This window comes from Danio rerio, chromosome 4, assembly GCF_049306965.1.
Source record: "Danio rerio strain Tuebingen ecotype United States chromosome 4, GRCz12tu, whole genome shotgun sequence".
Lineage (NCBI taxonomy): Eukaryota > Metazoa > Chordata > Actinopteri > Cypriniformes > Danionidae > Danio > Danio rerio.
The window spans coordinates 22,185,708-22,205,207 of record NC_133179.1 but is presented as its reverse complement, the minus strand read 5'-3'; the positions used below and the strand labels follow the sequence as shown (position 1 = coordinate 22,205,207).

The window sequence follows — 19,500 nt, the reverse complement described above, 5'->3', positions numbered from 1 at the left end:
GCAATGCCAATAAGGGTGTAAGTTTGTCATCTCCAATTTATTTGCAACTTGCACAACATGCACATGGTGTGCAAGTTGCACGCACGTGACACACAGCATTTTCCAGGTACACCTAGTTGAAATACATCTGAACTTTTCCAAATGACGCAAGTGCACCGCAATTCATGTAAGTAGAACTAACCAAATGTATGGAATATACACATTTCAGTAATAACGGCATATTAACTACCTTAGACGAACACAGCGCATCCAAACACTGCAGTGCTTTTCACTTTTCTCCAAAAGCTTGAATCAGAGCTGCAGCAGTGGTTTGTCCATTTGTCATCCTTGGAGAAAACGGTTGATGGTCACCTAGTTACAGTAAGACAGCAGGGGAGTGAGAGTGCAAAGCACATTGAAAATGGTGAAGGAAAGCTCGCGCTTGTAACTTTAGCTCAGAATAACAACACATGCCAAAATAAGCGCCGTGGCTAGCAGCAGTGAGGAGATTGTAAATAAAAAAAGGATGTAAGATTATTGCCATAGTAGCTTTTTGGTTTCTTTTCTTGTGCATCCCAGCCACTAGCTCCCCATCTGAAAGAGTTTTTAGCATAGGGGTAATGTAGTCCTTCAACTACACAATTTGTAATGTTGTAGTGTGTATTTGAAAAATGATGGCTGGTTCATTTACTTGAAAGCTCAAATTTAATTATTACAATTTGTTTTGTTGACAGAGTTTGAGGTTCACTGTGTCATTATTAATCAAACCTCAAAATTTGCTTTGATTGTTCAGTATTTACACCTTACCACTGCACACACTTTGTAACATTATTTTTCCCATTTTCAGAGTCTCTTTAACTCTTACGTTTATTTTATTATATAGATTAGATATTTTTGACTATTAAAACTACTTGCCCTAGTAATGTTGTTAAACATTAAACATAAATTGGTTTAACAAAAAACAAAAATGCTAGTTCCTAAATGGATTGTTAAAAAATATTCAATAGTTATTGAGACTGAATGATATGATATCATAATAATTTTTTGCAATATCACCCAGCCTTTATTTCTAATGCTAAAGGGATGTGCATATCAAAAACAGTAACTAAAGCGAGAACATTTTAAAAGGTCAAATTGCATGTAATATAAGCCTCTGGTGTCTAGAGAACAAGTCTGTGAACATTCGGCTCAAAATACCCATTTACATGTGTACCTTGCAAATGCAAATGTCCTTTTACCACAAATGGTCTTTACTGCCCATGTTTAAGATAGACAAAATTGAAGAACATCTGTGATCCAAACTGTTTCAATACTAGGCTTAATAAATGTGTATTTATGAATCATTCAGACAAGCATTTAAGAGAAAAAAAATTTAATAGTATTGAAAACTCAATAATTTGAGTAATTTAAAGTTGTTTTATTATTGAATCATTGTTAGCAATTGACTCTTCTTTAACTTTACATAGTCTGAAAATGGTGGCAGTGCATTGTTCAGATAATGAGCAGTCCAATGGTGGAAAGAGTACTGAAAAATCATACACAAGTAAAAAAAGCCCATTACTTGCCCAAAAACGTAGTGCAAGTAAAGTAAAAGTATTTGTTGTAAATATTACTCAGAGTATGGGTAAAAATGTGCTGTTTTAAAAGTACTCAAGAGTAGCGAGTAAGTATTAAGCTGTAAAAGTCATTGACATGCAATTTGTGCATGAATGTGTAAACGTAACATTCTGTCATGCATATAGTGATTGTTTGTTAAGTAAATTTGGTGATTTCAGTCATTATTCAGTAGCATCAATCATCTTTTCATCAGTGACATGCATCTAAACAGTCTCTTGGTCACTGCATGTAAAGATTTTGGATATATCCTTGTAAACTTTTAATTCTTTCAAGCGGTTTGCTGCATATAAAGCACCCATGTGTTAAGGTAGTAGGTCAGTATGTGTGCGATTTACTTTCTATGTGTGATTTGATTTGTAGAGGACTGATTTTCTACTCAGCCAATCCTCATAGACAAAAAATAAATAAATAAATAAAGTAGTGACTGCAGGATAAAGGAAAGTAGTGGAGTAAAAAGCACAGAAACTGACCTAAAAATGTAATCTAGGGAAAGTAAGTACATTTTAAAACGACTTAGTAAAGTACAGTTCCTGAGGAAAGACTACTCAATTACAGTAATTTGAGTATTTGTTATTTGATACTTTACACCACTGGATCAGTCCACACTAGAATTTACCTGAAATTCAGCTGATGAACAATAAAATAACATCCACAGTAGGGCTTGATTATTTAATCGGCAGGCCACAAAACTGTACCGTGTGTGTAGAATAAACATAGCATGTGTTAGCATAGGCGCTAATGTAGTTCCAATTACCAATTCAGAGGGTGCTTCAGCGGCATGACCGCATCGCCTTTCATTCAAAGCACATATGGAAAGTTGCCAGTCAATTACAGACTATTTGGGTGGCGATGAATGTTTATTTAGTCTGTAGAGACTGTCATTAATTGTACTAGCTTTAAATGCTGCTAAGTGAAGAAAGGGCCCCTATTTCTGTCCTAGGCTAAGACTCAGCTGTTGTCTGAGTGGGGATCAACGTTTGATCACTCAATCACTCATGCTCTAGCTGTCCCTCGGCCTCTGAGGTCATTTTGGCAAAGGTCTAGCCAATGGGACAGCAGTTAGCATTGATGGCTCCATACAGATTAGCTCAATAGCATACAGTGGCACGTCTGGCTATTGAGATCTTCAGTTGTCTTTCAAGCCAAAGCAAGATTGCCAACTGTTCTTGATTTAAAAAAAAAAAAAAAAAAAAAAAAAAATTATATATATATATATATATATATATATATATATATATATATATATATATATATATATATATATATATATATATATCACTGTGTAAAACAAATACGGGAATAATTGGTGGTTCATTTTGCTGTGGCGACCCCTGATAAAATGACTTAGCCGAAGGAAAATGATTAAATAATCTTACTATAGAAATCTGAGGAGGTTTAGGAGTTTCTGGAAGAGCTGTGTGTGAGTGATGGGTAATAAAATGGCCTTAGAGCTGTGATTTTGTCATGTTTTGTACTATTCATGATGTAGGATGTAATAACATCAATTATGTAATTAGCTACTTTTCCACTTTTACGCAGAATGTTTCTGTTTGCTTAGCCACTTCAATATAGTTTCTCAGTTTCTTCAGTTAACTCTGCAATGTAATACATATGTGTTGCATTGGTAATGCAAGTGTAATGTAAACAGCTATAAATATGAGGGTCAGACATTTCGGTTTTTGGGACTGCAAATTTGCTTCATTAAATAATAATAAAAAAATAATGATAACATGCTTCTGTTTAGTCAGCTATGAAGAAACTGGCACACTGGCAACAGAGTGGCCATGCACACACACTCTCTACCAGCACGGCTGCCTAAACGTGCCTAGAATTCCATGCCGAGAATGTTTTGTAATCGTGCTATGCCATACTAGGCTCATGTAGTAATTGTTTTTAGATCCATTCAGCTCTATAGTAGAAAATAGCCCCTATTTTGCATTAAAAAAGATCATATATTGGTTTTGGGGTCTTCAACAACAGGCTGATATGTATGCAAGGTCAAAAAACACTTTTATTGTCTTAAATGCATTTGTTTTTATTTAATTATCCCAGCGACTCCTATATGATTCGTTCAGCTATTCACTTGTTCCCAAACCCCTCCTTAGTGCGAAGCTAATCTGAGCTGATTTGTCTGATGACCCAGTCTGTTGTGATTGGTCAACTGCGTTCAGCGTGAGACAGAGAGAAATGCCCATTATGGCTATGAAGTGGCAGCCAGAGAGTATGTGAGAGCCCAATGCAGGAATGCAGTAAAGCAATGCAGTTAAACTCCAGCATATATTCTTAAACCCAACCCCAAATAATAACAGCGACACGCATTCAGAATTAATCCACACAGTGGCAAAAGTTGAACTATTTTGAAAATTGACCATGCCACGTGTAAGGAACAGCTAATAGTGGCCAACAGGATCGTGAGTTCAGAAACACATTTAAATCTCTAAATGAAGAAGCAAGCGTCATGTTTTCAACATGCTTTCGAAAACAATATGTGAAAAGCCCATAAATGTTTAACCTGAGAGATACAGTACAAGCACTGATCTATAATAGATAAGTGATTACAAACCGCATGGGGCCATTACAACTTACTGTATTAGACACCATTAAACATATTTTGCAAACTACACAAAACGAGATGATTTTAATTACAATTACATGTTAGGATCGAGGAAGAAAAAGCTGCTCCATATGAACTGTAAAGCAGCAACACGGCACACACATGACAGTTAAAAGTATCGCACACCAGACGCTCACGATAATCAACATGAAACTATTCAGGAAGAAATATGAACAGTGTTCTGAGTCGTGGCTAGGCGCCGCAGACAGCCGCCGACTTGTGGCTCTGGTGTGTGTACCCTGATAATAACCTATGTTTAGAATTCTGAAATGCATGCCGCTGCGTGGCACTACGTGTCATGTCGCCAAGCAGCGCTTCTAGTGTGACCCCCTTGACAATTACTGACAAAGTCCCACCCAATAGTCTCTGCTACTCCATCCTTTAATAGGAAACAGCCAGTGAATCCCGCAGCGTAGGTTACTGTATTAAAAATCAGAAAAACGACAGGACCAAACAAAGCACATGGTTGGCTATACTGTAGTGTTGTTGTGAAAATGAACCTTAACCCTTTATTCCTCGCAGTCGAATCTCCATCTGTCAGCGATCGTCATCTTCGTGTCATGATCAGTCCTGTGATGCCCCCGAGCTCGGCTAGTGCCTGAAGGGAAAGCGTGTTCACATTTTACCGGAACCGGTACTTATTTGGTGATGAACCATATTAACATCGATGCGTTCAAGCAAAGATCCGAACCCAACTCGATTTAATTATTCAACTCTGAGTCAGCTATTTCGGTAAAGAATCAACAGTTTTAAACATGCTGCACTTTCAGATTTAACCATCAGCTGGATGTTTTCATTCACAGTGCTGTGTTACACACTGCATAGAAAATCCTTTTCAAAAACCCATAATAGGGGCTCTTTAAGTTATATAAAGGCTATTGAACACCAAGACAAATATTTATGAATTTTTATGAATTCTGCATCGGTTTAGGAATTCTGCTTTTTCAAAAACGCCACCTACTGATCATTAAACTTGTCTTTTGAAGTTTAACTATTGTATTGACCAATACGATTTAAAATCTAATTTCTGCTTTTTTCATAATCACCACCTATGTTTGGTTTATTTTGTCTACCTTTTTTTTTGGTGTGACCATTTAAATAGAATTTAATACTGGTTTATAGTTTCATTGCAAACTTGCATTAGCACAATATTTTTTTTCCTAATTCTATAGATACGTTAATGATCACATTTACTGCTATTTGTATATTTTCCAGAAACATTGAGTCATATTCAATGTGATTGTGAATTAGCAATAGCGCAAATGTTTTCCTTAAATTTGCTATGAGTTCAAGTCCATAATGCTAATACCATACTAAAAAGTCACTTGAGTGTGACACTTATGACTATAGACATTCTACTAATGTGCCCACATCTAAAAATGCATCTAAAGTTTCTTGTGGGCAAATTGTGTCTGAATTAAATAGAAAAGTGAGTTTCAAATATGAGAATACAACCCAGACTGAACTGAAATGAGATGAGGAACTTGAGCCAAAAATGCAGACAAACAAACAGACAGCTGAACTCACAGCTGTGATGTCGTAACATGTGACATTTCCAGATTGGGATGCTAATAGTGAGAAGCAGAACTTTCTGTAACTGACTGAAGCCAACGCACATGTATAAATACAATGATCATCTGATTTCCATGCCTGTACGTGTAACTGTGGATGATTTACATGCAGTATATCAAATAGATTTAGTGGCTGAATTCATTTGAATCGGAGGAACTGTTTGCAACTACACATTCATTTACATAAGAAGTGAACTTTGCTCGTTATATAGGTTGTTCCTCTATTAGGAGAGCTATACAGTGTGTTGGCTTAATTGGAAATAAAATAATTAAGATTAAATGTTGTGCCTTCAGACATTATATCCGTGGAGGGTTTAAATGGAGTTGGCATCTTTGTGTCATATTGCCATATTGCTCTCACATCCCTGACAAGATCAAAGGCAGGGTATTTCCATCGGAGTTATAGTGAAACACTCAGATCGGTTCGAATTGAGATTGTGGCACAGGAACACAGCATAATGGCAGAGGTGTTTTCAGGGCCTATCATATACCCAGCGCAATGCAGTGCCAGGCACGATGCAAGTGTTTTTGATATAGTTGGCACACAGTATGGCACAAAGTTGATGCATTGCTATTTTGAAGCAACTGAAATACACCGCTTTGTTAAATAAAATAAAACTATGTGACATTGACTTTGGGGTTCAATGTTATATATATATTGAAAAAAAATTATATATATATATATATATATATATATATATATATATATATATATATATATATATATATATATATATATATATATATATATATATATATAGAGAGAGAGAGAGAGAGAGAGAGAGAGAGAGAGAGAGAGAGAGTGTATTCTTTATTGATTAGTTGGGGTCCAAAACGATAGGCGGGTCCAAAACGTGTGCATGTTGCTTATTACTCACACAGGGATGCACAGCTGCAGACAAATACATTTAAATATGAATAATTAACTGATTTAATTATAATAGATGGGGCTACACAGTGGCTCAGTGGTTAGCACTGTCGTCTCGCAGCAAGAAGGTCGCTGGTTAGAGTCCCAGTTGGGTCAGTTGGTATTTTTGTGTGGAATTTGCATGTTGGCTCCGGTTTCCTCCGGATGCTCTGGTTTCCCCCACAGTCCGAAGACTGGTATAGGTGAATTTAATAAACTAAACTGGTCGTAGTGTATATGTGTGAGTGTGTATGGGTGTTTACTAGTAATGGGTTGCAGCTGCAAGGGCATCCACTGTATAAAACATATGCTGGATAAGATGGCGGTTCATTCCACTGTGGCGACCCCTAATGAATAAAGGGACTAGGCCAAGGAAAATAAATTAGTTAATTATTTAAAGGCAGAAAATATATTTAAATATGAAAAATTAAATGATTACATTCTAATAGATATTAGAATAGAATAGACACAATATTAGAATATATATTAATTGTGTTATATACTGTATGTATATATATATATATATATATATATATATATATATATATATATATATATATATATATATATATATATATATATATATATATATATATATATATATATATATATACTTAATGTAAATATAACATAACATTAGTTTTTTTTCCCACACCTCCAGCTTGTTCCTTAGATGGTCTGCTGTTACACTTTAACCTTGTGCATGGGCAGATCAGTTTCCTTGCTAGTGAAGCAATATTTCCACTTAAAATTATGTCATGTAAATAGTGAATCCGCCACGGGGAGCCCACCGTTTTAAGTAAATGGGATATGAGACTCTGATTGAAGTCACATTTTCCGTCCTTAAAATAGCAAAAGTGGATTTAGACATGCAGTTCACCTGCGCTGTTTTCGAGACCATGCACTTAGATCATTAAAATAGATCATTAAAATAAAATTCCCACACATGGATGACACAATGAGAAATTATTTAAGGTTTACTGAAGTAACCATATATTTTTGTTGGCTTGCTATGGCAATGGTGGATGATTGTTAGCACGTTGTTATATGTTAAAAGTGTATAAAGGTACCGAAAGATGTGACTACAAAGGAGTTTGGGTGAATAGTAAGTCATTGCTAGGCAGTGTTGGGGAAACCCATTACTAGTTATGTAATATTATGAGTTTTCTAATTAATGAGTAATGCAACAAATTACTTTTTAAAAAGTTAGTAATAATATTTAACCAAGATGGCAGAGCCTTACATTTCTGCAATGGAAGTTTTTTTTCATTAATCTAAAGAAATGGAAGAAAAGGAAAAGGGAATTGTCTCAATGGGCAATGATTTTACTTCACTAATAAGACAAAAAGTACCAAAGCAGCAAACACATAACTTTAAAGGTTCAAAAGCTACACCCTGGAGTACTTTTTTTGAGATTTTGATAGATTTGTGTGTGTTGAGTATCAGTTAAGACAGCGTTAGCACCTGTTAGCTTTTACTGTGGGGAAAAATTTATAATTTTAAGCTTTTGTCAGCTAATTTCATCTTCTGGTGTTAAAATAAATTTCGGACAGCAGGATCAAAATCTGTGACGTAGTGCGCATCTGCTAGTGGAGTGATGACACGTCGGTTTCTCATTATCATTCAGAGCTGAGTTTTCTTATCCTATGAGAAGACCCTACTTCTTAATTATTCATGACTGATTTCTGATGACAGACTAATATAGACAGACCACAGACCTGCCAAGCTATGAGACTGTATGACTCATGAAGGCTTGTATGTGTTTGTTTCCATGATCCACGGAGTTTGTTGCATGGCTTTCTCCGCAATTCTGTCAGGGCCACTGATACAGCCAAGCTATTTGTGTGCAGCAAGCATTTTTGTCGCGAGAGCTGTACGAGAATTGGAGAATTGTCTTTTTCAGTTGAGTTTGTTACCATTCAGACACATCACCTATATCAGTGATGCTGTGTTCGCACATGTTTAAAATCCTCCAGATTACCGGCAAGGCTAATGGTTGGAATAGATAGGGAAAGAGACCTGCTGTACTGCGTTTATATATACATGATTATCTTTATAATGATATAACAAATTGTGGGTGTGTATTAAATGAAATTAAAAACAGCTTATCATATATGTAACCACATTAGTTTACTTACTGTTTATTTATTGCATTTTAACTTAGTAAACTATAAAATTATGCATCTCCCCACATTTTGTATCGAATTTTTTTCATCTTGAACTGGTGAGCCAACTGACAAAAACCCTTCCTTTTCTCCTGCTCTGCCTGTCACCCCCACTCCTGCTCACAGTGCTCCAGACTTCAACTGAAACACTTTAAGTGAAAGAGGGGAGTTTCATGGCCCTTTAAACTTTCATCAATTGGAATGTTTAGCTCAGAGCTCAGGAAGTTCTCACAAGATAACATTAACCTACATTATTATTATTTTTTTAAGTTAAATTAAGGTTATACAGTGTGTTGTTAATTGCAGAGCTCCCCAAGAAAAAAGCCCTGCAAGTTGCGAAAGAGATCAAGCCTCAGCCAGGTAATAAACGTTAAGCAAACTTAACTCAAAAGTAACGTAATGCATTACTTTCCAAAAAAGTAATCCAGTAACACAACTAGTTATTTTTTGGATGTAACTCAATATTGTAATGTATTTCTTTCAAAGTAAGTTTCCCCAACACTCTCGCTAGGTGGTTCATACACATTTCTTATGTTAATATGAGTGTTCTTGTTGCTGTTCTAAATCTTTCTTAGCATGATTCTGTATGCTTCTTGTAATCATCTATTTGTTAGGGCCTTTCTGGTTCGTATGGCATTGTTAGGCAGATGCTAGAGTTCTACAGTATTTCCTTTAATATTTCATGTTTCCTTTTTTAGAGGATCACTGCTTGAATCAACTACAATCTATTTGTTGTGCTATTCTTTTATAATGTATTAATTAATGCGCATCAAACTGTGTGCAAGATGGTCTGTTGTTTTTCAGGTATGAATACGCAAAAACACATACAAAACTTTCAGACTTCAGTGGGCAAATACCTTTAGTCTTACTTTCTCATTATTTTGTAAGTAATAGCAGAAAATCCTGATGATTTGAGGGATTATTAAGTCACATACGGTGTGTGGTGAGTTATAGTTTAAAGCACATTAGGGAAAATATAACTTGCAAGTATAAACAATATTAATACAGATATTTGCTTTAACCAGCACTGCTCATAAAAGTTCTTCGTTAATGGCTATGCAGATCCCACAACATTAGCAAATGTTCTCCAAAGTAAAAGTTTTATTAGGTTTTAAAGTCAATCAGTGGAGGAAAGTTTTTGAGAGAACTCAAATACACCATCAAACAATGTTTACCCCAGACAAAAACAGTTTCAGAGTGTAATCTAAGTGACAGTGATGTGACTGGAAAACACAGCTGCATGCTAAACAAAGAGCCATGAGGCTGTATTTACAATGTATTCAGCTTTTTAAAGCTGTGTTACAAGAAAGCTACACACAACAGTCGGAAAACAGACTAACAATTAGAAAGATTTATATGCATTATAAATACACTTACCAGCTACTTTTTTAGGGACACCTTACTAGTACTGGGTTGGACCCCATTTTGCCTTCAGAACTGCCTTAATCCTTTGTGATAAATATTCAACAAGGTAATGGAAATATTCCTCCGAGATTTTAGTCCATATTGACATGATAGCATCATGAAATTGCTACAGGTTCACGCTTTATGACATGGCGTGTTATCCTGCTGCAAGTAGCATCAGAAGATTCTTACACAGTGGTCATAAAGGGATGAACATGGTCAGCAACAATACTCAGGTAGGCTGTGGCATTGACCTGATGCTTAGTTGGTACTAATGGACCCAAAGTGTGCCAGGAGAATATCCCCCACACCATTACAGCACCACCACCAGCCTGAACCGTTGATACAAGGCAGGAAGGGTCCATGCTTTCATGTTGTTGATGCCAAATTCTGACCCTACCATCCGAATGTATACCTGGAGGGAAGAGAGTTCAGAGACTTTACAGGGGCTGCAAAAACCAAAAAGTGGTGGTTGGTGCAGAGCGACTGGAAGTGGTGCCTGGTCTGTCCACCATCCACCGGCTGCCATGTGAATAGTCGGTGATCCGGGGTTGTTACTCGTTAATAACGGAGGACCAGGGGTAAAATTCTAGGAGTTTTCTGGGAGAAATGACAAACTGGGAGGTGGGTCTGATTTACAGGAGACTCCCCGGAAATGTTGTCAGGTATGCGAATGTCACAGCAGAAATCGAGACTCATCAGACCAGGCAATTTTTTTCCAATGTTCTATTGTCCAATTGTAGTGAGTCTGTGTGAATTTTAGGCTCAGTTTCCTGTTCTTAGCTGACAGAAGTGGCACCCGGTGTGGTCTTCCGTCTCAAGGTTGGATGCGTTGTGCGTTCAGAGATTGTCTTCTGCATACCTCGGTTGTAATGAGCAGTTATTTAAGTCACTCTTTCTCTGTAATTCTCTCATCATTCATCAAAAAAGTGTGAACCCTGGGAGCTGTTTGCATGATATTGTTTGACTTAAATGGCTGTTCTGTATTTTGACTTTGAATCATTTGGTGAGTCAACACACAAGTAAACAATCAAATCCAGAGCTCTGTTAGTTAAACATCAGACCTACTCCCAGATACTGCTGATTAATCAGCCAGTTACGTAAATACAGTCCACAAACTGGTAAGGTGATACACCCAACGATGCGTGGAGCAAGAGATTGTTGGGTCATCTGATGATAAAATGAGGCAATAATATGAGCCGGTCAGTGTGGTTATGAAGAAAATACGATGACATGCCAACAGATGAACTCACCTTGCTGGATGTCTTAAAAGATATTCAAGAGCTAAGTTTAGTCAACAGCATAAGGGTGGCATAATGTTGATTACTACACAATTTTTTTTGCACGCACTGACAGTCTTTTACACTTGGCATTTTGGGTGTCTAAAACAAACAAACAAACAACAGGTTTTACTGGTTGTTTTTGGGAATGATGTTAATGTTTTTGTGTAACCCACATAAACAGTTTTGTGAAAATGGAAATGTCATTCTACATGTTCTGTCTACAGGCATGTGTGAAGATATTACAGACCTGCGGGTACATTCCAAGTATTTTCCATTCATTTTCCTTAAACTGGATTGACACACCAGGGTGTCCGCAGGGTCTTAAAAAGTATTTAAAATTGAGAAATCAATTATGAATCAATTAAGGCCTTAAAAGTTATTAAAAAGTCTTAATTGCATTTTACGAGGTCTCAAATTTTGATTGTTTACAAGTGTTGTCAAAAGAGTTTGACTCCAAAAAAGCATAAATAAATTTATTATTTCCTTCTAATACTAACAATGATGTGCTCAATCCATGCGATTGGTTCGGGCCAGGGTGTGTCCGGCCAACCTCCTAATTTGTGACCTAATTTGTGACAAACGCGGGAAGGTGATGTGACGCTCTCTACATGTAGCAAAACCATAGAGCAAAACAGAAGGCAAAATGGGAAAATGTAAGTTTGCGTACTCCTGGTTGGAGAAAAACAAGTTTAAACAGTGGCTAAAGCTGAAAACAACAGCATAATTTATTCTTTCAAGCTTTTTTTCTTCTTCAAGCTTATCTGAGTTCTGGTGCGTGGTTGTGCTCCATTGATTTATTTAACTACAACCGTTTATTAACAACTGTTTATAAAATATTAATATTGATTAGAACTTGAAGTGGCGATGAGGTCTTAAAATACTCTGAAAAGATCTTAAAGTCTTAAAAAGGTATTAAAATTAAGATTCCTGCATATACCGTGTACACAGTAAATGTCAAACTTAGAGTGAACTGAAACTGAATTTTAAAATAATGCTGAATGCGACAGGGAACATTTGATTTTGTTAGATGGTGTTTAAATTATTGCTATTGTTAAACTTCTATACTTTTTAGAGATAAGTTGACATAGTTTGTGTTATTATTCACATTTTTTTTCATTTAGGTTTTTGAAAAATATTAGAAGGCAGAGGTCAGGGCCGGACTAACCATTATGGGCATTATGGCCCAGGGGCTTGTGCACACTTGGGGGGAAAAATGCCAACAAGTGTCTGTTTAGTGCATTTATGTGCTAAGAGCACACCTCTTTATAATCAAGTTGATCTATGCTGTCTGCCTAATTTTCATCAAGAGGAGACTAATGTTAGAGAAAATACAAGAGGGGTCTGGCTGCAGACTTGGTGGAGATGCAACCTGAGCTACATGCAATGCTTTTGAATGGGCTTCCCAAATCCTACCAGTCACAGTGATGTCACTAGCTCCATTGAGTGCATTGTGTCTGACATTGCATCTCTGCAATCTCAGCTTGTATCATAAAGGCTGCATCCAGATACTATTGGAAAATACAGGGAGAGGAGGGAGACAGTATGGAATCATTAATAAGTGCGTGGATAACGGAAGACTCAGATTCATAGAACTGGATTGTAGAGGCATTATGTGTTATATGCCAATAATATGCATTGTACGTTTGAAGTTATACATTGAAAATACCCTTTCAACATATATTTTAGTACTGCATCTGAACTTGAACAAGTGTACTAAAAAACATTAATTTTCACAAGTTTTATTAGTTGTTGTTTTTTTCAAAGTGTACTTTTTAAATGCTTTAACAAAAAGTTAAATTTGTGTAGACTGTTTTAAAAATGCAGGCAATTCATTATAGATTTTATCGTTATAGATAAAATCTATTATATTATTCTTATTTTTTTAATTCAGCTAAAAAGGTGCAGCCAGTTAAGTGGCCTGGGCCTGGCATTGGTGGAAAAAGTACCATCACTTACCCCAAAATGTAGTGCAAGTAGAGTATAGCCCTTTTGGATCTACTCAAGAGTAGTGAGTAGTGAGCATTGCACTGTAAAAGGTTGATGCATTTACATGGAAATTGTGAATGTGTGTAAACGTAATATTCTGTAGTGCAGTGGTTCTCAAACTATTTTCACCAAGTACCCCCTCAGAAAAAAATTGTCTCTCCAACTACCACCATAATATCCAGGACTGAAATACTGTAGCATAGTAGACCAAATTAAGCAGCTACAGCTTTGCACAGTTCAAAAACATGGCAGATTAATTCCTATTAATGAAAGTTTTTATTATTTATTATTATTTTATTATTTAGTTTTGGTCTAATGAAAAATCTATTATAGTTTCTCAAAATAGCAACGCGCCAGCGGTCCGCCTCTGAACGCCTTTCTTTTTAGACCAGAACGCCTATGGGCACACAAATGAGCACTAATGCATTTGCTATTTAAACAGCGTAGCGCAACGCCTCAAAAGGACTCTTGCGCCAAGCTTAAACTACCAAAAGACTACTGCGTCACGCCTTGCGCCACACTGCGCCGGGTGTATGATAGGGCCCTTAGTGTCTTCTGTGTCTTGAGGTTGTTCTGTATGATGCAATTTGATTGGATGGGAATCATAAGACTGAAACTTTGGCCAGTCACCATAGACAAGGCAAAAAATAAAGTAGTGACTGCAGGTTGAAGGAAAAGAGAAAAGTAAAAAGTACCAATACAGCACTGAAAATGTACTCAAGTGAAAGTAAAAGTACACTTTTTAAAAGTACAATTCCTGAGAAAACCTACTTTATTAACGTAATTTGAGTAGTTGTAATCTGTTACTTTACACCATAGATTGAAGGTTTATCTATATATTTATACACACACACACACACACACACACACACACAACCGAAGCCATATTTGATTGTCAAAACCTTGACATTCGTTTGACATGCACACATTGACTTGTTTTGACCATCAGCCATTGATGCCTTTTAGACCACCATCATTTTGATAGTCAATTGATATCATAATGATTTGCATTATTTGTTTTTTTTAGGTACATCAAGGTGCCCACTGGGTCTTCTACTTGATGTTTTTGAAAACCAGAATATTCCCTTTAATCTTAGCTGACGGATTGTAATCCTAAGGATGGTGAAGATTGGCAGAGCAGCACCTACAGATGGACATCACAGTTGAGTTCTCCACCTGCTCCACTACACAGGCCAACTTCTCTCATTGTGTGGGTTTAAATCAGCCCAATCGCTCTTTTATTTGACTGCTAACTGGAAACAATGAGAAATTTTGTTGTATAAAGTTAACTCTTAAATTTAAAGGAATTTGTCTCACCGCTAAAACAAAACATGAGCCTATTTTTCATGTGTAACTATCTTTAAAAGGAAAGTTCACCCAAAAATGAAAATTCTGTCTTTAATACTCCTGTTTAATGTCTGCGTGAAATCCACATTGACGGTGTTTATTTTGCTAGTGCACATTGTCAAATTTTAAATGAACAATCAAGCCATCAAGTTAATACCATTGAAAAAAATAAAAGTTTGTTTTTGTCAATCAATCCAAGTCCTTCGTGGTAGTATTTCTCTGTTGACGCCAGTTTGACAGCTTCAGCCACAATATTCTTAACCAAGCCCCTCTCTCCGTTAGTTTGCTACAAGAGAATTATGCGCAAAAAGAAAGCCCCGCCCCCTACTTAATATTCCATTTTAGTTGGAAGCGCATCAACATACTGAAATAAAAGTCTCAGCAATGTCTGGTTCATGCAGACTTCTGTTGAACAAAAAAATTATATATTTTAAAGAACGTTGGTAGCTATATAGACTACCAAAGTATTTTCTTTCCCACTATGAATATCAGTGGCTACAGAATGGCAAAATTCTTCAGAATAGATGGTGTTCAACAAAAGAAAGAAATTCATAAAGGCTTGGAGTAGGTTTTCATATTTGAGTGAACTCTCCCTTTAACTCCGTGAACCTGTTCATCTTGAATGAGTCTGCTCAAAATTGTTATAATATGACCGATATTGAATTATGGGTAATTTATGTTCAGTTGTAATGACTGACATCACAGACATGGCTCCTCGTGGTTCTCGAATGGCCGCTTGATTTTTGTGCACCAGTAAATCTAATGGACTTGACGTCTCCAGCGCCCACTGACAGTGTTTTTTGGCATGAGTTTCTGGCCCAGAGATGATTTTCTAATCAACTCTAAAGATCAACAGACACACACACACACACACACACACACACACACACACACACACACACACACACACACACACACACACACACTCGCCAGCAGCTGATTCATGCACTGATTGTGCTGAAATCTATTAAAGTTAAACTCCTGTCTCGAAAAGTCTGCAGGGCCAGAACTATGGGGTGCATTTGAGTTTGCTAAGAGCGCAGTAGCAAAGGCAATCTATTGCTTTATTTATCTTAAAGGGGGCCTATTATGCAAAAATCACTTTTATAAGGGGTTTAAACACAGTTCTGTGGCAACAGTGTGTGAATATAGCCAGCCTCTAATGCTAAATATTAATACAATGTTTTTAAAATAATTACACTTCATAAAAACAGTCTGCAAAAACACTGATTGACGTTCTCTCTTTGAACGTGTCATCAGAGAGGAAAAGTCCCACCCATTAATGACTATCTCTCCCTCATTAGCATTAACAGCCCTGAATGAAAAGCAGCCATCCGCCATTAGACTTTTCACCTGGTGAAGATAATGTCAGCGACTAAGAGGATTATAAATGTGCAGTTTTAGATGCACAAATGAACACTTTAGTCTCCATACTCTGCCTTCTTCTGAGACACTTCTTTTCACATTTTCAGTTTTTCAAAGATATGACGTTAGTCCTGTTTTGAATCTGCCACTATGGTGATACACAGGTGTTTGTAGCTCCGCCCATTTATGAAAAGAGCACAGTCTCAGTTGAATTTTAACTAACAGTTACTAAAACGTCACATTTTAGGTCAAAGCCTCTAAAAGGGTCAAATTCAAATAATTATAAAACATTATTTGTGAGGTTTTTGAGCTGAAACTTCGCTCACTCACACGCTTTATGGACATCAGAGACTTTTTTTACATTAAAAGGGGGCACAACAGGTCTCCTTTAAATGCTCGTATACCACTTTTCAGATGACTAAAAATATTTTTCACATTTTCAAAAACATAGCCAGAATTTAAATTATTATTTGCATTTAGAAATATATTTCAGTAAAATAATTAGGAAATTACAAAAACATTCTTTGTACAGTTTTGTCCATTAAAAAAGCCATTCAGTCCAAATATTTGGAAATAAACCGTAAAAATACAGATGTTTTTTTTTGAGTGTATTACATAATTTAATTCAATATAATTATATCAAATATATTTGGACTGAATGGCCTTTTTTAATGGAAAAAAAAACTGCACAAGGAATGTTTTTGTAATTTCCTAACTATTTTAGTGAAATATATTTCTATATATTTGCATGATGCATTGTCACCTGCATAAGAATATCTTCCCTCTGGAAGTCAAAATATCCAGTATATATATTATTGTTTTTAAGTAAGTTGCATTTAATGTTATATTTAATTACATTTTGTTTTCATAATTACACTTTTGAAGTTTTAAATCCACTATATTTAATATCTGATTTTCCCTTCTTTATTATCATTTATTTAGCATATATTTTAAATTCTTCCATAAAAGTTCTATGAGTAATATTTATATTAACATTTTTCGCATCCTGTGTCTTGTAGCTGATTGAAGGATAAAGAAGTGCAGATTTCAACCAGACATAAAGCCATTGTGTACCATAAAAATCCCTGACACAAGTTTTACACTCAGTCCTTGTGACATGATGAGCTTCTGTACACCTGGATCATCTCCTGCTTAAATGAATCGCCAATTACCCTGACACTTATTGCCGTTCAAGACATAAACCTCATCATGATGATTACAGTTAGCGAAAGTAAGGGCAAACATCTGAACTACCAGCAACCTGCACAAACCCCACACACATAGGCCTGTGCCAACAATAACCAACCACAGAGCCAAACGAAAAATAACACTCTTCACCGGACCACCAGTAGATTTTACAAGCCTTTATGAGTCAACTTGTTTTGCATTTTCTCTCTTTTTGTTTATTTCAGTTTGAAATATTCTCACCATTATAAACAGTTGAAGATCCGAATTATTAACCCCCCTGATTTATTCGCCCCCCCTGTTTATTTTTTTCCTTAATTTTTGTTTAACGGAGAGAAGATTTTTTCAACACATTTCTAAACATAGTTTTAATAATTAATTTCTAATAACTGATTTATTTTATCTTTGCTATGATGACAGTAAATAATATTTTACTTATACATATTTTTCAAGACACTTCTATACAGCTTAAAGTGACATTTAAAGGCTTAACTAGGTTAATTAGGTTAACTAGGCAGGTTAGGGTAATTAGGCAAGTTATTGTATAATGATGGTTTGTTCTGTAGACTATCGAAAAAAAATTGCAGAAAAGGGCTAATAATTTTGACCTTAAAATGGTTTTTACTAAATTAAAAACTGTTTTTATTCTGGCCTAAATAAAACAAATAAAACTTTCTCCAGAAGCAAAAAACATTATCAGACATTCTGTGAAAATTTCCTCACCCTGTTAAACAGCATTTGGGAAATATATAAAATAAATAAATAAAATTCTAAGGAGGGCTAATAATTCTGTCTTTAACTGTATATAAAGAATCATTTATCTCAAGGTCAAAATTGAAATTTTTTCAGATATATTGAACTACCGAAAATTGGTTGAAAACAATATATTTTTGCATGTAAAATAAAATATTTAATTTAAGGCAAAACAAAGGCAATAGAAAAGATAAATAAGCTATAAAAAAGGTAAAAAGAATGATGAATTGACTCATACAGGCACATTAAATATTCAAGAAGTAAAATACTGTTTTGATATTGTTATGCAATTTTTATTTCCACTTTTTCCACATTTTTACTTTCGAATTTTTACATCCACTTCCAATCATTTTTACTGTCCACAAATGATCAGGTTATTGATAAAGATTAGGAAATCAGGTGTTAAAAAAAAAATTATTATATATATATATATATATATATATATATATATATATATATATATATATATATAACGTCAAATTGCTTTAGAAACAAATTAAAATAGAGTGTAAAAGAGTGGACATGTGTTTATAATTTTAGTATAACTATAAATTATATCGATTCCACAATTTAAAATTTTGAAAATACCTATTTTATCTTATATACAACTTATATACGGGCTGATTTATCAGAGGTTAGTGGAATGAACCGCCAACTATTCCAGCATATGTTTTATATAGTGGATGCCCTTCCAGACACAACCCAGTACTGGGAAACACCCATACATATTCATTACACACATTCATACACTACAGACAATTTAGTTTATTCAATTCACCTATTTCAATACACCGGAGCACCCAGAGATGCCAACTGACCCAGCCGAGACTGTGACAGTGCTAACCACTGAGCCACTGTGCCGACTACAGGCTGTTGAATGCTTAGTTCTGATTGGCTGAGGACATTCTACAGTGTAGAATTATTTCCAGAAAAACACACAGCTGAGGTAGTTTCATGCAGGTTTTGGTTTAAAGGTTCTGTGAAATATGCAATGTTATTCTATGTTTGACGTAATCTCAACCGAATCAAGAAGAGAGCGTGGGCCATAAACAGGGGAGGGCTGGCCAAAGGGAGCACCAGGACATTTTCCGGTGGCCTGACGATATCAGCCTACAACTGTCAAAAATCAAAACAAAACAAAAGGAAGAGATGAGTAAGAATCTGACAAATATCCTAAAGTACAACATCAGAACAGTGCCTTTAGGTGTGGTTACTGTAGTGTAAGTAAAATAATTGACTCTGGTTCATTGAATTCTTTGAAAACAGAGGTGTAACGGCTAGTACTTCATGTTGAGGCTGCATTACCACCTCAGGTGTGCAGTAT

General features: G+C 35.7%; 1 long non-coding RNA gene across 8 annotated transcripts in view; it reads left to right on the top strand.

Moving 5' to 3' along the window:
* Positions 1–15,860, top strand: part of LOC137491398 (uncharacterized) — a 57,335-nt gene extending 41,475 nt beyond the window's left edge. For 6 of the 8 annotated variants that reach the window (XR_012402091.1, XR_012402095.1, XR_012402098.1 and 3 more), the window contains one exon: positions 14,554–15,660. This is a non-coding gene — a long non-coding RNA (uncharacterized lncRNA). Of the gene's footprint in view, positions 1–14,553 lie in introns of all 8 variants that reach the window. The other 2 variants (XR_012402092.1, XR_012402094.1) reach the window with 2 other exon arrangements.
* Positions 15,861–19,500: the final 3,640 nt, after the last annotated feature.